Here is a 14,761-nt window from a genome sequence, read left to right as displayed (position 1 = left end):
CAGTTATGTCGGACAAATATTTATACAGTGTCGTGTTACTGGAACATTCTAACTATGGAAGACAAGAATAGGCAGGGTGATTGAAAAGTCAGATACACATGTAGTTCATTTATACTTATCTAAGGATCTACTATTGGGTCATTTACTGATCAAAGCTCAGGAAATAGAATAATGAAAGGGGCTCCGCACACTTAAGAGTATTTATTTCTGTATGCTGTTGGAGGCGTTATTCTGGAATGCTAATATTCATATCAGACAACTATTTTACTGCCTGGAATGCATATAATATTTATATCAAACAAGAAAATATTAAGGAGGTAAATTAGATTTTATATTCCAATGTCAATATATGGTGATAAAACAGGATTTAAGAAACAGTTAATAGATGAAGTTACCACATTATAATATATATTTTTGACCAATTTGGTAAATTGATATATAAATCTAAAAATCCCATGTAAATCCAACACAACAGAATTGTTAGCAGTCACCTAAGACCACGAAGACGGTAAATGGAATACAATTCTACTGGTATAACATTTATACAAGTATTTATTTCATTTTGACCAAATTTCTGATAGCAGTTTGGTGTCTATGTTGTATTGCCAAGACTCTCTTCTTTGATACCATCCATCCATTATCTGTACCGCTTAACCTGTTCCGGGTCGTGGGGGGGCTGGAGCCTATCCCAGTGGGGTACACCCTGTCAATCACAGAGCTGACACATAGAGATACATTGCACTCACACCCACACCCACGGGCAATTTAGATTCACAGATGAACCTAGTGAGCATGTCTTTGGACTGTGGGGGAAAGCCGGAGACCCCGGAGAGAACCTACAAACTCCACACAGAAAGGCCCACTTTGTCCAAACTGGGGTTTGAACCTGTGACCTTCTAGCTGTGATGCAACAGCACTGCACCACCATGCATTCCTTCTTTGATACCAAATATGTATATTTTTCATATATTTTCAGTCTTTAAATTGAACTTCCAGACACTTTAATCAGAATCAAGTCTATTGCCAAGTAGGCTTACACATACAGAAATTTGACTTAGTTTTAGGTGTAGAACAATAAACACAGAAATAGAATAAAAAAATATGGAGTATCTATTTGCAGCTGGGGGAAAATAGTCTCATGGAGGCTATTCGGCAGGTGACGTGTTTGTGCTATGTGCCTCCCTAAACAACGAAAGGCACCAAAGTAGGACTCAAAAGAAAAGGTAGGGTAACAATTACATTAAACACAAAATATACCGGAGAATATAGTGCTCCTTTGCCAAGTTCATGCAAACTGACTCACTTATAATAGGTAGAACTAGCATTCTGTGTTTTTATTGATCAGTGAATTCATTGGTGTGATTAGATGCAAATATACAATTCAGTTCAGGCACTTTATTATGCACTAATTAAAATATACATACAGTACACACATACAGTATCTAATGTGTGCCCTGGTGCAAAAAACAGTGTTGGCACACCTGGATGCCTGTCTCTGCCATTCTATATCCACCTGGGTGTAAATAGTCACATTGGGGTGCAAATAGCATCTGCCATAGAAATGAGTAAAAAGCTATTTAACAGGAGTACTGCTACTGTCAGTGAACTTAAGATAAGAATAAGTATAATAAGATAAAATGTAAAATAGAAATATAATACAAATAAGTACACACGTGTAATAAAAAGCTGTACAGATGTGCAGGTTTGTGCAAGATGATGGTAGTGCAAATTTTTAACATTATAGAATTAAAAACAGTGCAGTGTAAACATACAGTATGTAGTCCAGTGTGCGTTATTGTAGCGCATAAATCTGAATTAACATCTTAACATTAATGAAATGTTAAGTTGACCTTAACACATACACTGCCATAAGGTAATGCAAACAATGTGTGTCCATTACACAAATCCTATAGATTACAATTTGTGGCTATTTCATGAACTGCTGTAAGACTGGGTCAAACCTTCCTCCTCTAATTCAGTGTCATCCATTTGATACAGTGAGAGCAAATCCTCCCACAAATGTTCATTTGTAAACATGTCAAATTTGGCAGTAAATACAGATAGTTTTGCTCAGTCTGGTTTCTTATGCTTCCTCCCCATGGCTTTATCAGTGAAGCACTTCCAAAAAATCTGCAAGGAGCCCCAGATTGTTGATGCAGCAATGAACCACTATAGAGTCGCAAACAACCTACAGCATGAGTAAGGACTATACTGTATACTCTTATGAAGAAATGTGGAAATCAACACAAACACTTGGTTTTTGAGGTCAGATTGAGTTGCCATGTGACCCTAAAATCCCCTTCCTCACTGCCCACACAGCCCTCTGAACCTCCCCTGAGAGCCACAGCTGTTGGAGACCTCTCTTTGAACCCACAGCAGGAGGTCCACAGCACCCCCTGGCCCTAAGCTGTTCCTTCTCTCCACCACTGCCTCAGACTTTGCAGACTGTAACCATAGCCTGACATGGACTTTTAAGAGGGCTCAAACCTCCCATGGCAGCTGCTCCGCCGGTAAACGGATCTACGCAGGCAGATCACCTGAGAGCAGCAGGGGTAGATCTCTAGAGAGCTGCTCATGTGTCCTGCTGCCTGTTCCATTCACTGGGGATCACAAAGGAAAAGGCCGGCAGGGCTCATGAGACTGAGCAGAAAAGGGAAAGTAATGAAACTGGAAACTTTGAAGGTGACCCATTTATTAGAAGACAGCTTGGACTGCTTTATTTAATGGAAGTGGTCCTTCATGGTATATTTTCAAACAGCAGATGAAACAGGAAGAAAGCCCTGCAGGATTTACAAAGGAAGATGAGAATGCTGCATGAATAAATAGATGATACGTTGATGTAGGTGTTGACAAAAAAAATAGCTTGTATTATTGGATAAGGTTCAGAATTGGTGGTTTGAGCGTTACAGACAAAATATATGGTACTGGTGCCAACCACGGCCACCCCTTTGGACACCCCCCTCCTGTACATGCAAAAACACTACTCAAATGAAAGGAGCTAGAAAAATTGAATGTGATATTGTATATCTTACAAAAAGTGGAACGCTTACCAGATACAGTGTTATTAACAAGAACATTTAGAATGTGCAAAACCTTGAATATTGGTCAGTGGTATTTTTTGGTTCTCTTTATGTCCAATTATGAATTTTTTTTAAATTCTGGCTTTCTGCAGTATCTGGGAATGGCAACTACTGTTTGGTTAAAGGAAGTATACGTAGGAGTTGTTGGTTGGTAGCAATGGCTTCTGAAACAGAGCTTTCTGCCCCTGAATCCACAGATGTTGGTGTGGGACATCCTTGTGGTTCACTCCCATGTGTTGGCTCCCTACGCTGCAGTTTACTGCCTGGGAGCTCCAGATGCCTCTGCCAATGACCAGCCAGCCTCATCCTCCTGGATGCTATTTTGTCACTCACACTCTGCAACCCGGTCAGATCTGCGTAGTCCGGGTCAGTGTGAGATAAGGTGCCCTTTAATTTGAACTGAACTGTAGTTGTTGAAAGTTTGTTGACCTATAAAAAAAAACCTTTATCTAATAGTGTTGGTCTGATTTTGTTGCTGGAGCCACTTATTCTTTACTTGCATATAAATTATTGCAACTGTCCAATTAAATAAAGAATAAATAATAACTTCTCCTTCTTCCCCTCTCCTCTCCACCTTACACTGTACATTTTCAGCGTTCCTCCGGTGTGAGGATATTAAATCAAATAAAGATTGGATCAGTGGTGTAGCAGCAGCTGGGGCGTGCCATGTGGGACTTGCAGTCCTTAATGAGCAGTGACTAATTGCTCCGTGGTTCTGTGGGAATACAGTGAATACTCTGTGGGACTTGTTTAGTGCTAAGTTTCCCCCTTCAAACAACCCTCATACCTCTCTTTTTCTCGCTTTCGTCAAGGTTTAGAGCTCTCCACACTTACAGAATGTTCCTGATGAGAGAGGGAGATTAATTAGGAAAACCTGTTGTCCACCCGCTGGGATCTTTCATTCAAATAATTTTTTTTTTGGATTGCATTTCACGGAAGCTAACTTTGTATGATGCGAGTAGGTTCTGCAGAAAATCCATTCAGACAAACAATATGTCAAACATTGGGTCAGTGACTGTGAGGACAAAGTCTATGTTAATGACCTCATCTCTGTTGATAGTTTCACAGAGTTATAAAATTATCTAGGCCTCTGGTTAGTAGTGGTTGCCAGCTGGATAAGAATTGCAAGCAGGAAACCAAGGACGCGGTGTAATTTTCTAAAATGCATTATTTATCACTATTCCAATAAAGATACCAAAAGACAAAAAGGCAGTAAATCAGCCAATAAACATCCCCCTCATCAAGCTGATTGACAGGATTTACGGCCTGTCCTTCACTTCTCCTCACAACCATTATTGCTATTGATTGCTGTCACTTTGGAATGATATTCTCTCTTCCTGTGCTCCACTTGCCACGGCTGCTCCTAATCACTTACAGCTCGAGCAGGAGTCTACAGCCTCGAGGTGGCAGTTTCAGAGCCAGATGCAGTACGTTTTTGTCTCAGCTGTGGTGGCTTCTCATGGATCAATAACACCTTGGTCGACGACAAACACTCCTGAGGGAGCATCTTTATTAAAAGTGACATTTTATGTCTTCTTAGACTAAACTCACTTTGTATGTTTGAAAAGATGCTTTCTGTGTTGCTTGGAGTTGTCCTTTGAAAATGCAAAGAATGAGTTTGTTTACAGCTATAAGGATATGCTGTATAGATTTCCTTACTTAATTGCATGGCAAACATGCCAAGGATCAGCTGACAAAAGAGGCATTTGAATTTTTTGTCAAGGTTTTCTGACATTTTGCAGACCAACCAACAACAATACTAGCTGATACATACTGATGTTCAACAACAGGGAAGGCACATTAAACTATTGCTCACCTTGACAGCGTGAAACCACTTAACTGTTACTACAGCTTTCTCTAAAATGTTATCCATTCTTAAACTAATACATCAAGGAGTTAGAATGACCATGTATACTAGAATAAGCATATACTATCCAACACAACCCAGCAAAAGTAGATGTAGCCGGTCTACACACAGCTCTGATTGCATGATTTAGATATATGCACTATTATAGATAATGATAGACTCATGTTGTTGTTATAAGACCATAATAATGTTGTAAGAAATATTCTTAGCCACTTAAAAATCTCAACAACTATTGGATGGATTGCCATGAAATTTTATAATCAATAATCATAGGATGACTCCTCCTTTGGTGATCTTCTGTCCTTGTCCCTTTGGAAGTTCATTCAAGGGGTCAAAACTGCCCTTCCTTCTACAATATGCAAGCATGTATTGAAAGGATTTGCAGAAAGGTTGTCCAAAAATCTACCATTATTAGTTAAAGACACAATCTCAACACAACAGTGTGTGTACTAACACAACAGTGATTGAGTCTATGGCCCACTGAGAAAGCCTTTGCATTTGCAGTCTATAGTATTATTACAGACTGGGTGTCTGTGGAGACAAAAATTACAAGCGGTGCCATGTGACACGTTTCCATCAGCCAGCAGTGGTTGGTCTGCCAGAGAGGGTAGGCGGAGCTAAGCGGTTGCTTTTCGGGTCCGGTTTTGCGAGTAAACAGTAATCTACTATGGCTGAACAAACAGAAAAGATGGATGACAACAGATACAACTTCAAAAATAAGTGAAAATCAAAGAAAAAGAAACTTTGGACGCTGAGATAAAGGCAAATAGTCAAAAAGGAAAGCAACCGTCAGCGAGGAAAATCAAGAGCTATAACCGTAGCAAAGGGAGCCGATCGTAGACGCCTGGTTATCTGGGACATACGTACACGCAAGTGCCTTTTATCGCCATGAGGTGCTGCCAAAAAGAACAAAACTGAGAACTTTGAGATTACATCTTTAATATTCCTTTACAGAAATAAAAAAAAAAATTTCTAACGCCACCATACGGGTGATGTGTATTTCCCAGAGAAATTTCCTGACAACCACATTCATTGCGATGAAATGTGAACATTTCGTGATTTACCCACTAGCAGCATCATCAGGTCAAAGTTGAAATGTGTCCAATACTTTGTTTTTTTTACTTAACACCTGCAAAACTAATAACTTTCCCATCAGCCTTACCTGCAATCTACATTTGGGTTAGTGCTAAGTAGCAAATGCAAAGCAAGCTAACTCACATGGTAAACATCCCATATAATACACTTGCTAAACATGAGCATGTTAGCATGGAAAAATAAGAATATACATTTTACTCATTTCTTAAACTCAGGATTTGACTTTGACTTGAAGTTACAGTCAGATTAAATAATTTCAAGTACGGTCAAATAAGGTTTCACGTTCTATAGGCCTCTAAAAAGAATGCAGTCCTCTTTGGTCCGTTTCTTTTTAATCAGTCAAAAAACCCAGGAACATTTATCTTTAAACAGTACAAATTTCCTGAGTGATCATGCTGGTGTGAGACAAAGGAGGGTGGACGAGAGGGAGAGCGAGGCTGCAAGGCAGCAATCACACAAAACACATTTGGAGGTCATTACGGAGCCAGTCATGCTGAGTGACTCCTACAGGCTGAAACACTGCTTACAGTGTTTAAAGTGGATCTGATGAAAGCTTTCATTCAGTCCAGCTCATTAGTTTGAGCCTTGGATAAGTACACGTCCTGAGATTGCACACTACGGGCCTGCGCTGAGCTGCCAACGCCAGGACTTTTGCTTTTCATTTATTTCTACATACGTAAATCACTCAGGAGGAAGACAAATCTAAAGCAGAACACCAAATATGACCAGACAGCAGAGCACATGTCCACAGCATCAGCCTTCTGTTAGAGAAAGAATACAGACGAGGTTTAAAAATCTGTAAAGTGCATGAAAATACATTAATAAAGCAGGATGTTTGTATTCATAAGCTATATATAGGAAAATCTTAAAGCACTTAGCTAAATGGAAAATTTATAACAAAAGATGTCTCTTAAAAATATGGAACACTTGAAGAAGTGAATGGACATGTGTTTTTCCCCCCCAATATGAAAAAGCACAAAGCAGGAGCAAGCATGAGTAATTTTCTAAAAAGCATCGTGATCCGTCGTGAATGAAGATCTTATGTGAACTGCAATTGAAGTGGAACTAATGTACTTTATAAAAAGCAATATCAAGAAATTATGGATAAATGCTTGTTCAAAAACTACAATAACACTCCTCAAAACCCACAGTATTAATCCAACATCAATGAATCCCTCCCTTCTACAAGACACACGGACAATACGTCATTCTGGTAATTACTACTCCATCCTCCAGTCCCTACTTCCCAATGTTGGTATTAAAGTGACAGTGATACCCAAATCCTCATAGGGACAGTTGCTTTAACTCCCCTACAGGGAGGGCAGAGTGTCAGAAGATTGCATCAAGTGTGTCTCTTTCAAAGACATCTCATCAGGGCAGACTTGCCAGCACAGACGCTTGAAGACTGTTGCCGTCCTGACATTGGTTCCCTGATGCTCATTGTAGGAAAACTGTTGCCCAAAGGATGACAGTGTTTTTTTTTTTTCTTCTCGCTGCTCCCATTAAGGCCTAAACCCAAATGCATTTACTACAGTCAGAAGCTATTAACGTCCGTTCAACAGCAGGTTTCTCGTAATTTCCCAGAAACCAAGAGCTCCCTATGTTCTAGAAAATCCATTAAAACTGTTTACAGAGACTCAGTCTGGGTGCACACAGTTATCTGTGGGGATAAGAGGACGCAACCCAGAATAAGTAGAAAAAGAAAGACGTGGAAACATCGTGTTGAGATTTTCTCTTGAGGCTGTCAAAGCAGGAAATGTGTCTTTGTTTCTAAATGTGTCGTTTTATATCTTAGAAAATTAATTACTTTGGATTTTGAACTGTTTATTGGACACGAGCCAGCAAGTTAAAGATGCCAACTTTTAATATGATCCATTTTTTATGGCCATTTAACAGATTTTTGAATGTTTATTGAAAGCAACAGTCCAGTCTTTTGCACTTGGGGCTGTTGAAATGCATACAAAGCAAAGCACACATCATTGTTTCCTCAAACTGAAAGTATTCAACATCAAAAACTGATATCTATGTGCGAAACACAATCTGAAGGTAAATTATCCTCTCTGTAACTCTCACTGCAGGGTCGACATTTAGCTGATGCTCTTATCCAAATGTTAAAGATTGGAGGCACATTTCTCCTCCGCTCTCTTCTCCCTGCAGCCTTGCGGGCCGTGTTCGAGGGCATTCATGCGCACGCAGGGATGCAGGCTTTCCCAACGTGACCCTGGGCCCTTACAGACGGAAGACGGAGCAGGCTCCTGTCTGACTAAGCTCAGGTCCACGCAGCGAGCTGTCAAAGCCCATCATCGTCATACACTCCTGCAATCAATACCTCACAGCCTCCTGACAGAGCAAGTTAGCACAACACACTCCTATCTCTCTCTCAGCCTAAACTGGAAAAGCCACTTGGAAAAAAAGCAAAGAACAAAAATGTGCATATTCTATTTATTTCTTGACATCACATATGAAACAATATACTGCACTTTAAATATAGGCCTACCCAGAGAGTTCTCCAACAGTACAGTTTAATGAGTTTTACCCCACAAATTCCCATCATTTAGAATTCAAAAAAAGCCCTTCAGCTATGATGCCACATAGAATATTTATTTTCTCTCAACAGCTTAAGTTGCAAGCAGAGACATTTTGCAAAAGTTACAAGATCTTGCAGCAATTCTTGCACAGATCTGATATATAACTTGGAACTTGAACGCTTAATGCTTTCCAAACGATTTTGAAACACAGATGAGGAAACACTGGCACGGAGTCTATGACAAAAAAGCCACTCACACAATAACACAGTGATGTATCAACTGTTAGATTGATGAGCACATGAAAATGAGATCTACTGAAAGCAATAAATGTGTCAATCCTTTAGTGCTTTACATGAGTTTAACTGCATTTTATGTACTTTGGGTTGGATATTTATTCAACTATTATCTATACTGCTTATCCTGTTCAGGATTGCAAGGGGGCTGGAGTCTATCCCAGCTGTCATTGGACGAGAGGCATGGTACATCCTGGACAGACCGGGGCATCAGATCAACCCATGCAGGCCTGGGGAGAACATGCTAAACTCCCCACAGAAAGGCCCCTTATACATCCGAAACCAGGATTTGAACCAGAAACCTACTTGAGGTGACGACGCTAACCCCTGCGCCACTGTACGGCCTACATATTTTTCTGAAAATCTTAAAAGAATCAAACAATGCCCCACAAACCAAATCAAGTTTATACTGAATGATTTATAGGTTGATGAAATCGCCCTGCCTAGGGCGTTCTCACGATATCAGTATTAAAGCCTGTTTTCCTTTTAAAGTGCTGATATCTCTCTCTCTGCGGGGGCTGTTGGAGTTGTGAGGAACTCTCAGTCTGTGTTGATTTTGACGCCCCCTGTGGACAAAGCTGTACCTCTTAACTCTTTGCTGATTTTGTCCTCTACATGCTTAAGTGTTTTTTTTTAAAACAACTTTCTTTAACAGTCTTATTTATTTATTTTATCTTTGCCCTGGAAAATGTAAACAAAGGCAGCGTGCAGTTAATTGCTTCTTCTTACACTTACCCCTTGCCAGCAGTTTCAGACATTAAAAATAACTATGTAGAAATAATCAATCTTGTCGCTGATGGTCTGGTTTGCTTTTGTAGGTCATATAGTCATCACAATTAATTTCAGTCTGTTTCATAACCAGCGAAAAACTCCTCACAGGAGCTTTAACAATCAATTGATTATTATTTTACAAAGTGTCAAAAGTTGGGCAGATCCCTGTGAGTGAAGCAGAACATCGGGAGACCAATGTTCTGCTTCAAGTGTGAAAAAGTACAAGATGCTTTTACTGAAGCTGCGACCTCTAACAGTAAAGGAAAGGATGAAGGTTTTTTAGAAAATCATCAAAAGGAGACCTTTTACCCACAGACACAGTACAAAAATGTCTGCAGGGACGTTTGCATTAAGCAATCACAATCAAGTGAGTTGGTGGGTGTAGTCTGCCCTGCCTACTAAATCACCACAGCATTTGCAACAGCAACTGCTTGCATTCCAGAGGGTATGTGCCAGCTCCCCCTTCAGCAGCCACACACGAACACACACACACACACGAACACACACACACACACACACACACACACACACACACACACACACGCTTACAGATAGACAACACAAGCTTGCAAAATCAATAATCTTCAGTCCTTCATGACAAACACACCAGAGCTTCTTTGCGGTACCGCGGTTTTAGATCCTGCCAAGTCTTGGCCTGAAACTGGTGCACAGAATTGAATCAGGTTTAATCTCCCCCCTTGAGCTTTTTTTCACTGTACCTTCTGCTTTGTACCAAACATCAAGAAAATAGTGTGGTAATACTGTTGGATCTGCAAGTCATTACAGCACTTTTACCTTTAAACTGCAAAAGCTGTGTATACTTCAATTGCAGAACAAATATTTGGTCAATTAGGAAAATTATCCATTAAATCAGTGATTTTGAAAAACAGGAAATTATAGAACATTATTTTCTGAATTAACCTTGATTGTACTGTGCGCTTCTGCTCTGTACTTAAAACATTTAACATTGTGTACATGCAAAAACAACGGCTAAACATTTCAAAATGAAAGAAAAGGATTTTAAACTTAACAAACACAGCTGTCAACAACAAAACAAAGGCTACAACTGTTAATATATAGTTTTTGATTTCTCAATAAAAACATGTTTTTGACTCACCCATGCTGAAGTCCAGGCAGAAGGGCTCCATGATGAGCTTCCTCAGGCAGACAGACAGATACAGAGATTTACTTCTCCTCCTGTCTGGTGCAACTTGACCGAGAGATCAGTCGAAGTCTATCTCAGACTGTTCTCCCACCAAACTCTTTTTTGCTTCTTTCTGCCCAGCTCGCTTACAAAGAATGAACAGTCCCCTGTTGCAGATCAATCTGTTGAGAGCTCCCCATTCTGGGCTTTAGGAAATCCTGGCTTTCTTTGGTTCTGAAGCAATCGAAAGAGAGCAGTGCATGGCTGAACTCCTAAACAGGACTTTCTCATGCTGCTGATACCTTCTAGGACAATGCTTCTATTGGTAAAGTTTGTTTTTTCTGTTTTCGGGGCTTCAACACCACTTTGTTTCATGGCTGTGATTGACAGGATATCATTGAGAGAATGGACATGAATATTATCAGGGGTCCGCACACAGGTAGCACTGACCACAGCATAAACCCTGCACACTAATCTTTGTTTCATTTTTTGTTTTTATTGACTAAGCACATAATTTGATTTTGCATAGAAATGGACGAAATAATTATCATAATGCTTATTCTTATTCTTATCTTGTATTTACTCAGGGTTACCCCTTTAGTCTTGAGTACTGTCGTCACTTAATGTATCATGTTTTACAAGTCTGTTTTGTGCTGTCTATTGTGCAAATGTAAAAGGAGTCTGACATACTCACTGTAAACCAAATCTACCTACCATTCAAATAAACCTACCTACCAACCCTATGCAAGCAAGAAAGCCCTGTTACTGTTTGAATAATATAATGACAGGTACAGTATGTCAAGCACCACATATTTATCTTTAAAAATAATTTAAATATCTTTAAAATCTGAAATTATCAGATTATTTTGCAGTTTATTTTGTACATTTGAACATTTGAGTATTATGCAATTGTAATGAAAAAAAACCCAGACCTTTAATTTTGTTATTTTTTTTGTTTCATTTTCAGTCTCTTGTTATATTGAAACTTCAGTGGAAAAAATACAGTTTTAACACTAGAACCGCAAGGGGTCACAGTATACCTAAAACCGCCAACGGGTAGAATTTACCCGCTGTTAGAATGTATTGATTTTCAAGGTACAAGGTTCATTTATGTATTGATTTTACAACACAAAGTTGTATAATGAAATGCTAGATGTGGTGTCTTTATGCAGCTTACAAAATGATAACATGACAATGAAATATAACAATTAACTTTATTTGCAGAGCACTGTCTGAACAAGGTGCTTTGCAGAAAACAAACCAAAGAGCAGCATGTAGTCCAGAGACCTCCCCACCATCAGACTGAGTAAATCTAATGCCTGATTTACATTCATGCATCGCTTCCTCTTATCCATTCTGAATTTGAGTTTATTGAAGACTTGATGAGCAACTTGATGGCACACAGTAATAGAAAAAAAGGTGTTGCCATAGCAACATACAATGTATCAGTCTAGACGCGCAAAGTGAATAGCACAACAATTATGGCATTCTATATATGGGTAAATTTGACCCGCTGGCGGTTAAAGGTATAAAAGGCAATTTTTAAAATCTGGCTTTATGAAAACATTTTATAACAATAGGTGGCGCTACCGAACTCACTTTTAGGAAAAGTGAAAGACTGAGGGGCTTGAATATTTCCTGGAAAAAAAGTTAGATACAATTAAAGGACAGCTGCGGGAAAATTTTACCTGTTGGCAGTTCTAGAGTTAAAGCCACACTTGAAGCCGTGAACCATCTCAGCAAAGGAGAAAGCAGTGGTTGCCTGACAACCACATCACAAGTTATCAGTGAAACACCACCACCTCTCATGGAACTGTCCCTGTTCCTCCAGCATCACATACAAAACTACAAATAAACTGAACTTCACCCACGCACTTGAGAAACCTGTTCCAATAAAAAACCCATACAAGCAATACATAAACTTGATAGGATCACTGACCCTCTAAATTCTAAATGTTGTACAGTCCAGGACCAAGGCAGGTTAAAAAACCAAGGAACACAACATGGTGCAATCGGATTTTCGCAGAACACATTCTGACACCTAGTTAGGTTTACCTTACAAGAATGTAAGTGTAATTGTACCTTAAAAAAAGTAAATTGCTGATAATCACTTTTAAAAAAGTCACAGGTAATACTATCAAAGGTCAAATGCCAGGACATTTATCAGATACATTTTCAGGTACATACATACATCATCAATCAGATACGCTATGACATGAGACCATGGACATTCAGTATATGAACCTATATGATATTTAGACATCTCAGGGTCAGGAGCTGAGTCCCTGGACTATAATAGACCAATTCAGTGAGTTTATAATGTCTGGTTGGTGCTCATGTTCATTGACATCCTGTTCATTTTCAGAACTATGTTATTTTTCTGTACCAAGGGAGAATGCCCCCCCTCCCCGCTCCTGTTTATTTCCTCACTCAAAGGGGAAAAAAGCAAGTAGAAAAAAAAAAATGGTTGGTTCGGTCAAGCTAACCTTTTGGTCCTGACCATTTTCTCATGTCCAGTTATCTTTGTAAAGAACTTGTTTTGTTAATCTAAGTTTTGTTTTTTTTGTAATTGCAAAATCCATGGTTAAAATGTCTGCCCTAATTGGCCACTTAAAATCTTAGGCAATCAGTGAGCTGCAACATTTTTGTCCAACAGAAGTATGCCTGAAAATAAGTTCCAAAACATACTCAGGTGTATTGTCCATCCACTGATTGCGGCCCTGAAATTGTGTTGTTGCAAATGTTCGGCATGCAAGGACTCTAAAATAATTTATAGCATATCCAGTGTGACTACTTAAAGGACCTAACATCAATTAAACGAGTGCTCATTTCATGTCCTTGTTGGCTATGGTTAACTGACAAAAGCAGAAAAGCCCACAAACATGCAATTCCCAGAAAAACGTAGCTAGACATGGTACCAAATAGTGTTTTCTAATGCAAGGATTTTCTACCATTGTGATCATGAGGACACATAAGAACATAGGGAAAGAATAGGCTCAGGGTCTATTACGAGTAGCTGTAGAAAATTCTTGTGTTACCCTATTTGTATTTCTGACCGTCAGAATAATTGCTTGGTTTCTACCCTATAAAAAAACATTTTTGAGGGTAGGTCTTGAAGGTTCCTGGTTTGAATCCCGGTTCAGACGTAGCGGGCCTTTCTATGTGGAGCTTGCATGTTCTCCCCATACATGTGTGGGTTCCCTTCGGGTACTGCAGCTTCCTACCACAGTCCAAAGACATGCTCGTTTATTGGTGACTTTAAATTACCCGGAAGTGTGAAATGTTGTCTGTCTCTACGGGTCGAGAGGTATTATTTCTCATTTTTATTAAGTAAGTAGTTGCGTAATCTTATAAGAAATGTTAGTAGAATTTTTAGCGTATCATAGTTGTTACATTTTGGTACTCTTTTACTTTCGGTAAGATTTATTGAATCAAATAAAGTGCAAATACTTACCTCAACTTTATCGAGTAGATTCTGTGGGTTGCTTTTCATAATATAATGGCCTCGGTTATCAGGCTCAAAGATATAATAACATTAACAATTTAATTCATATGAGAAGCATTTTATTTGTTGTAATTACAAAAAACAATGTATGTAAATGTATTCACATTGGGAGATCCATGTCCCTTCAAAGAGCCGTAATTCCCAACACTATTTATTTGTCGGATAGCCGAAGCTCCTACACTGTAGTGAAGACAACATAAGTTGTGTATAGATAATCACACGTCATACTGCCTTAATATTTTAAGATTTGAGGATTTGGTGGTCTTATTTTGGCACACCGACCTGTGCAAATCAGTAGATAATAGAAAAAAATCCCTCAGGGTCCTTTTTTAAAACAGCCTCTGCAAGTTGTCCATTCACCCCACAGGCTGAATTACCATAAAGTTACTATTAACACAATTAAATGTATGAGTACAGTGACTCAGATTACCACAAAGAATGCTATTAATCCACGCACTAACCTGTTGCTTACATTACA

This window comes from Semicossyphus pulcher, unplaced genomic scaffold (genome assembly GCF_022749685.1).
Source record: "Semicossyphus pulcher isolate SPU_LCO1_2020_fin unplaced genomic scaffold, fSemPul1.0.p SCAF_28, whole genome shotgun sequence".
Classification (NCBI taxonomy): domain Eukaryota; kingdom Metazoa; phylum Chordata; class Actinopteri; order Labriformes; family Labridae; genus Semicossyphus; species Semicossyphus pulcher.
The sequence above is the reverse complement of the archived record's forward strand: the minus strand, read 5'-3'. Positions refer to the sequence as shown.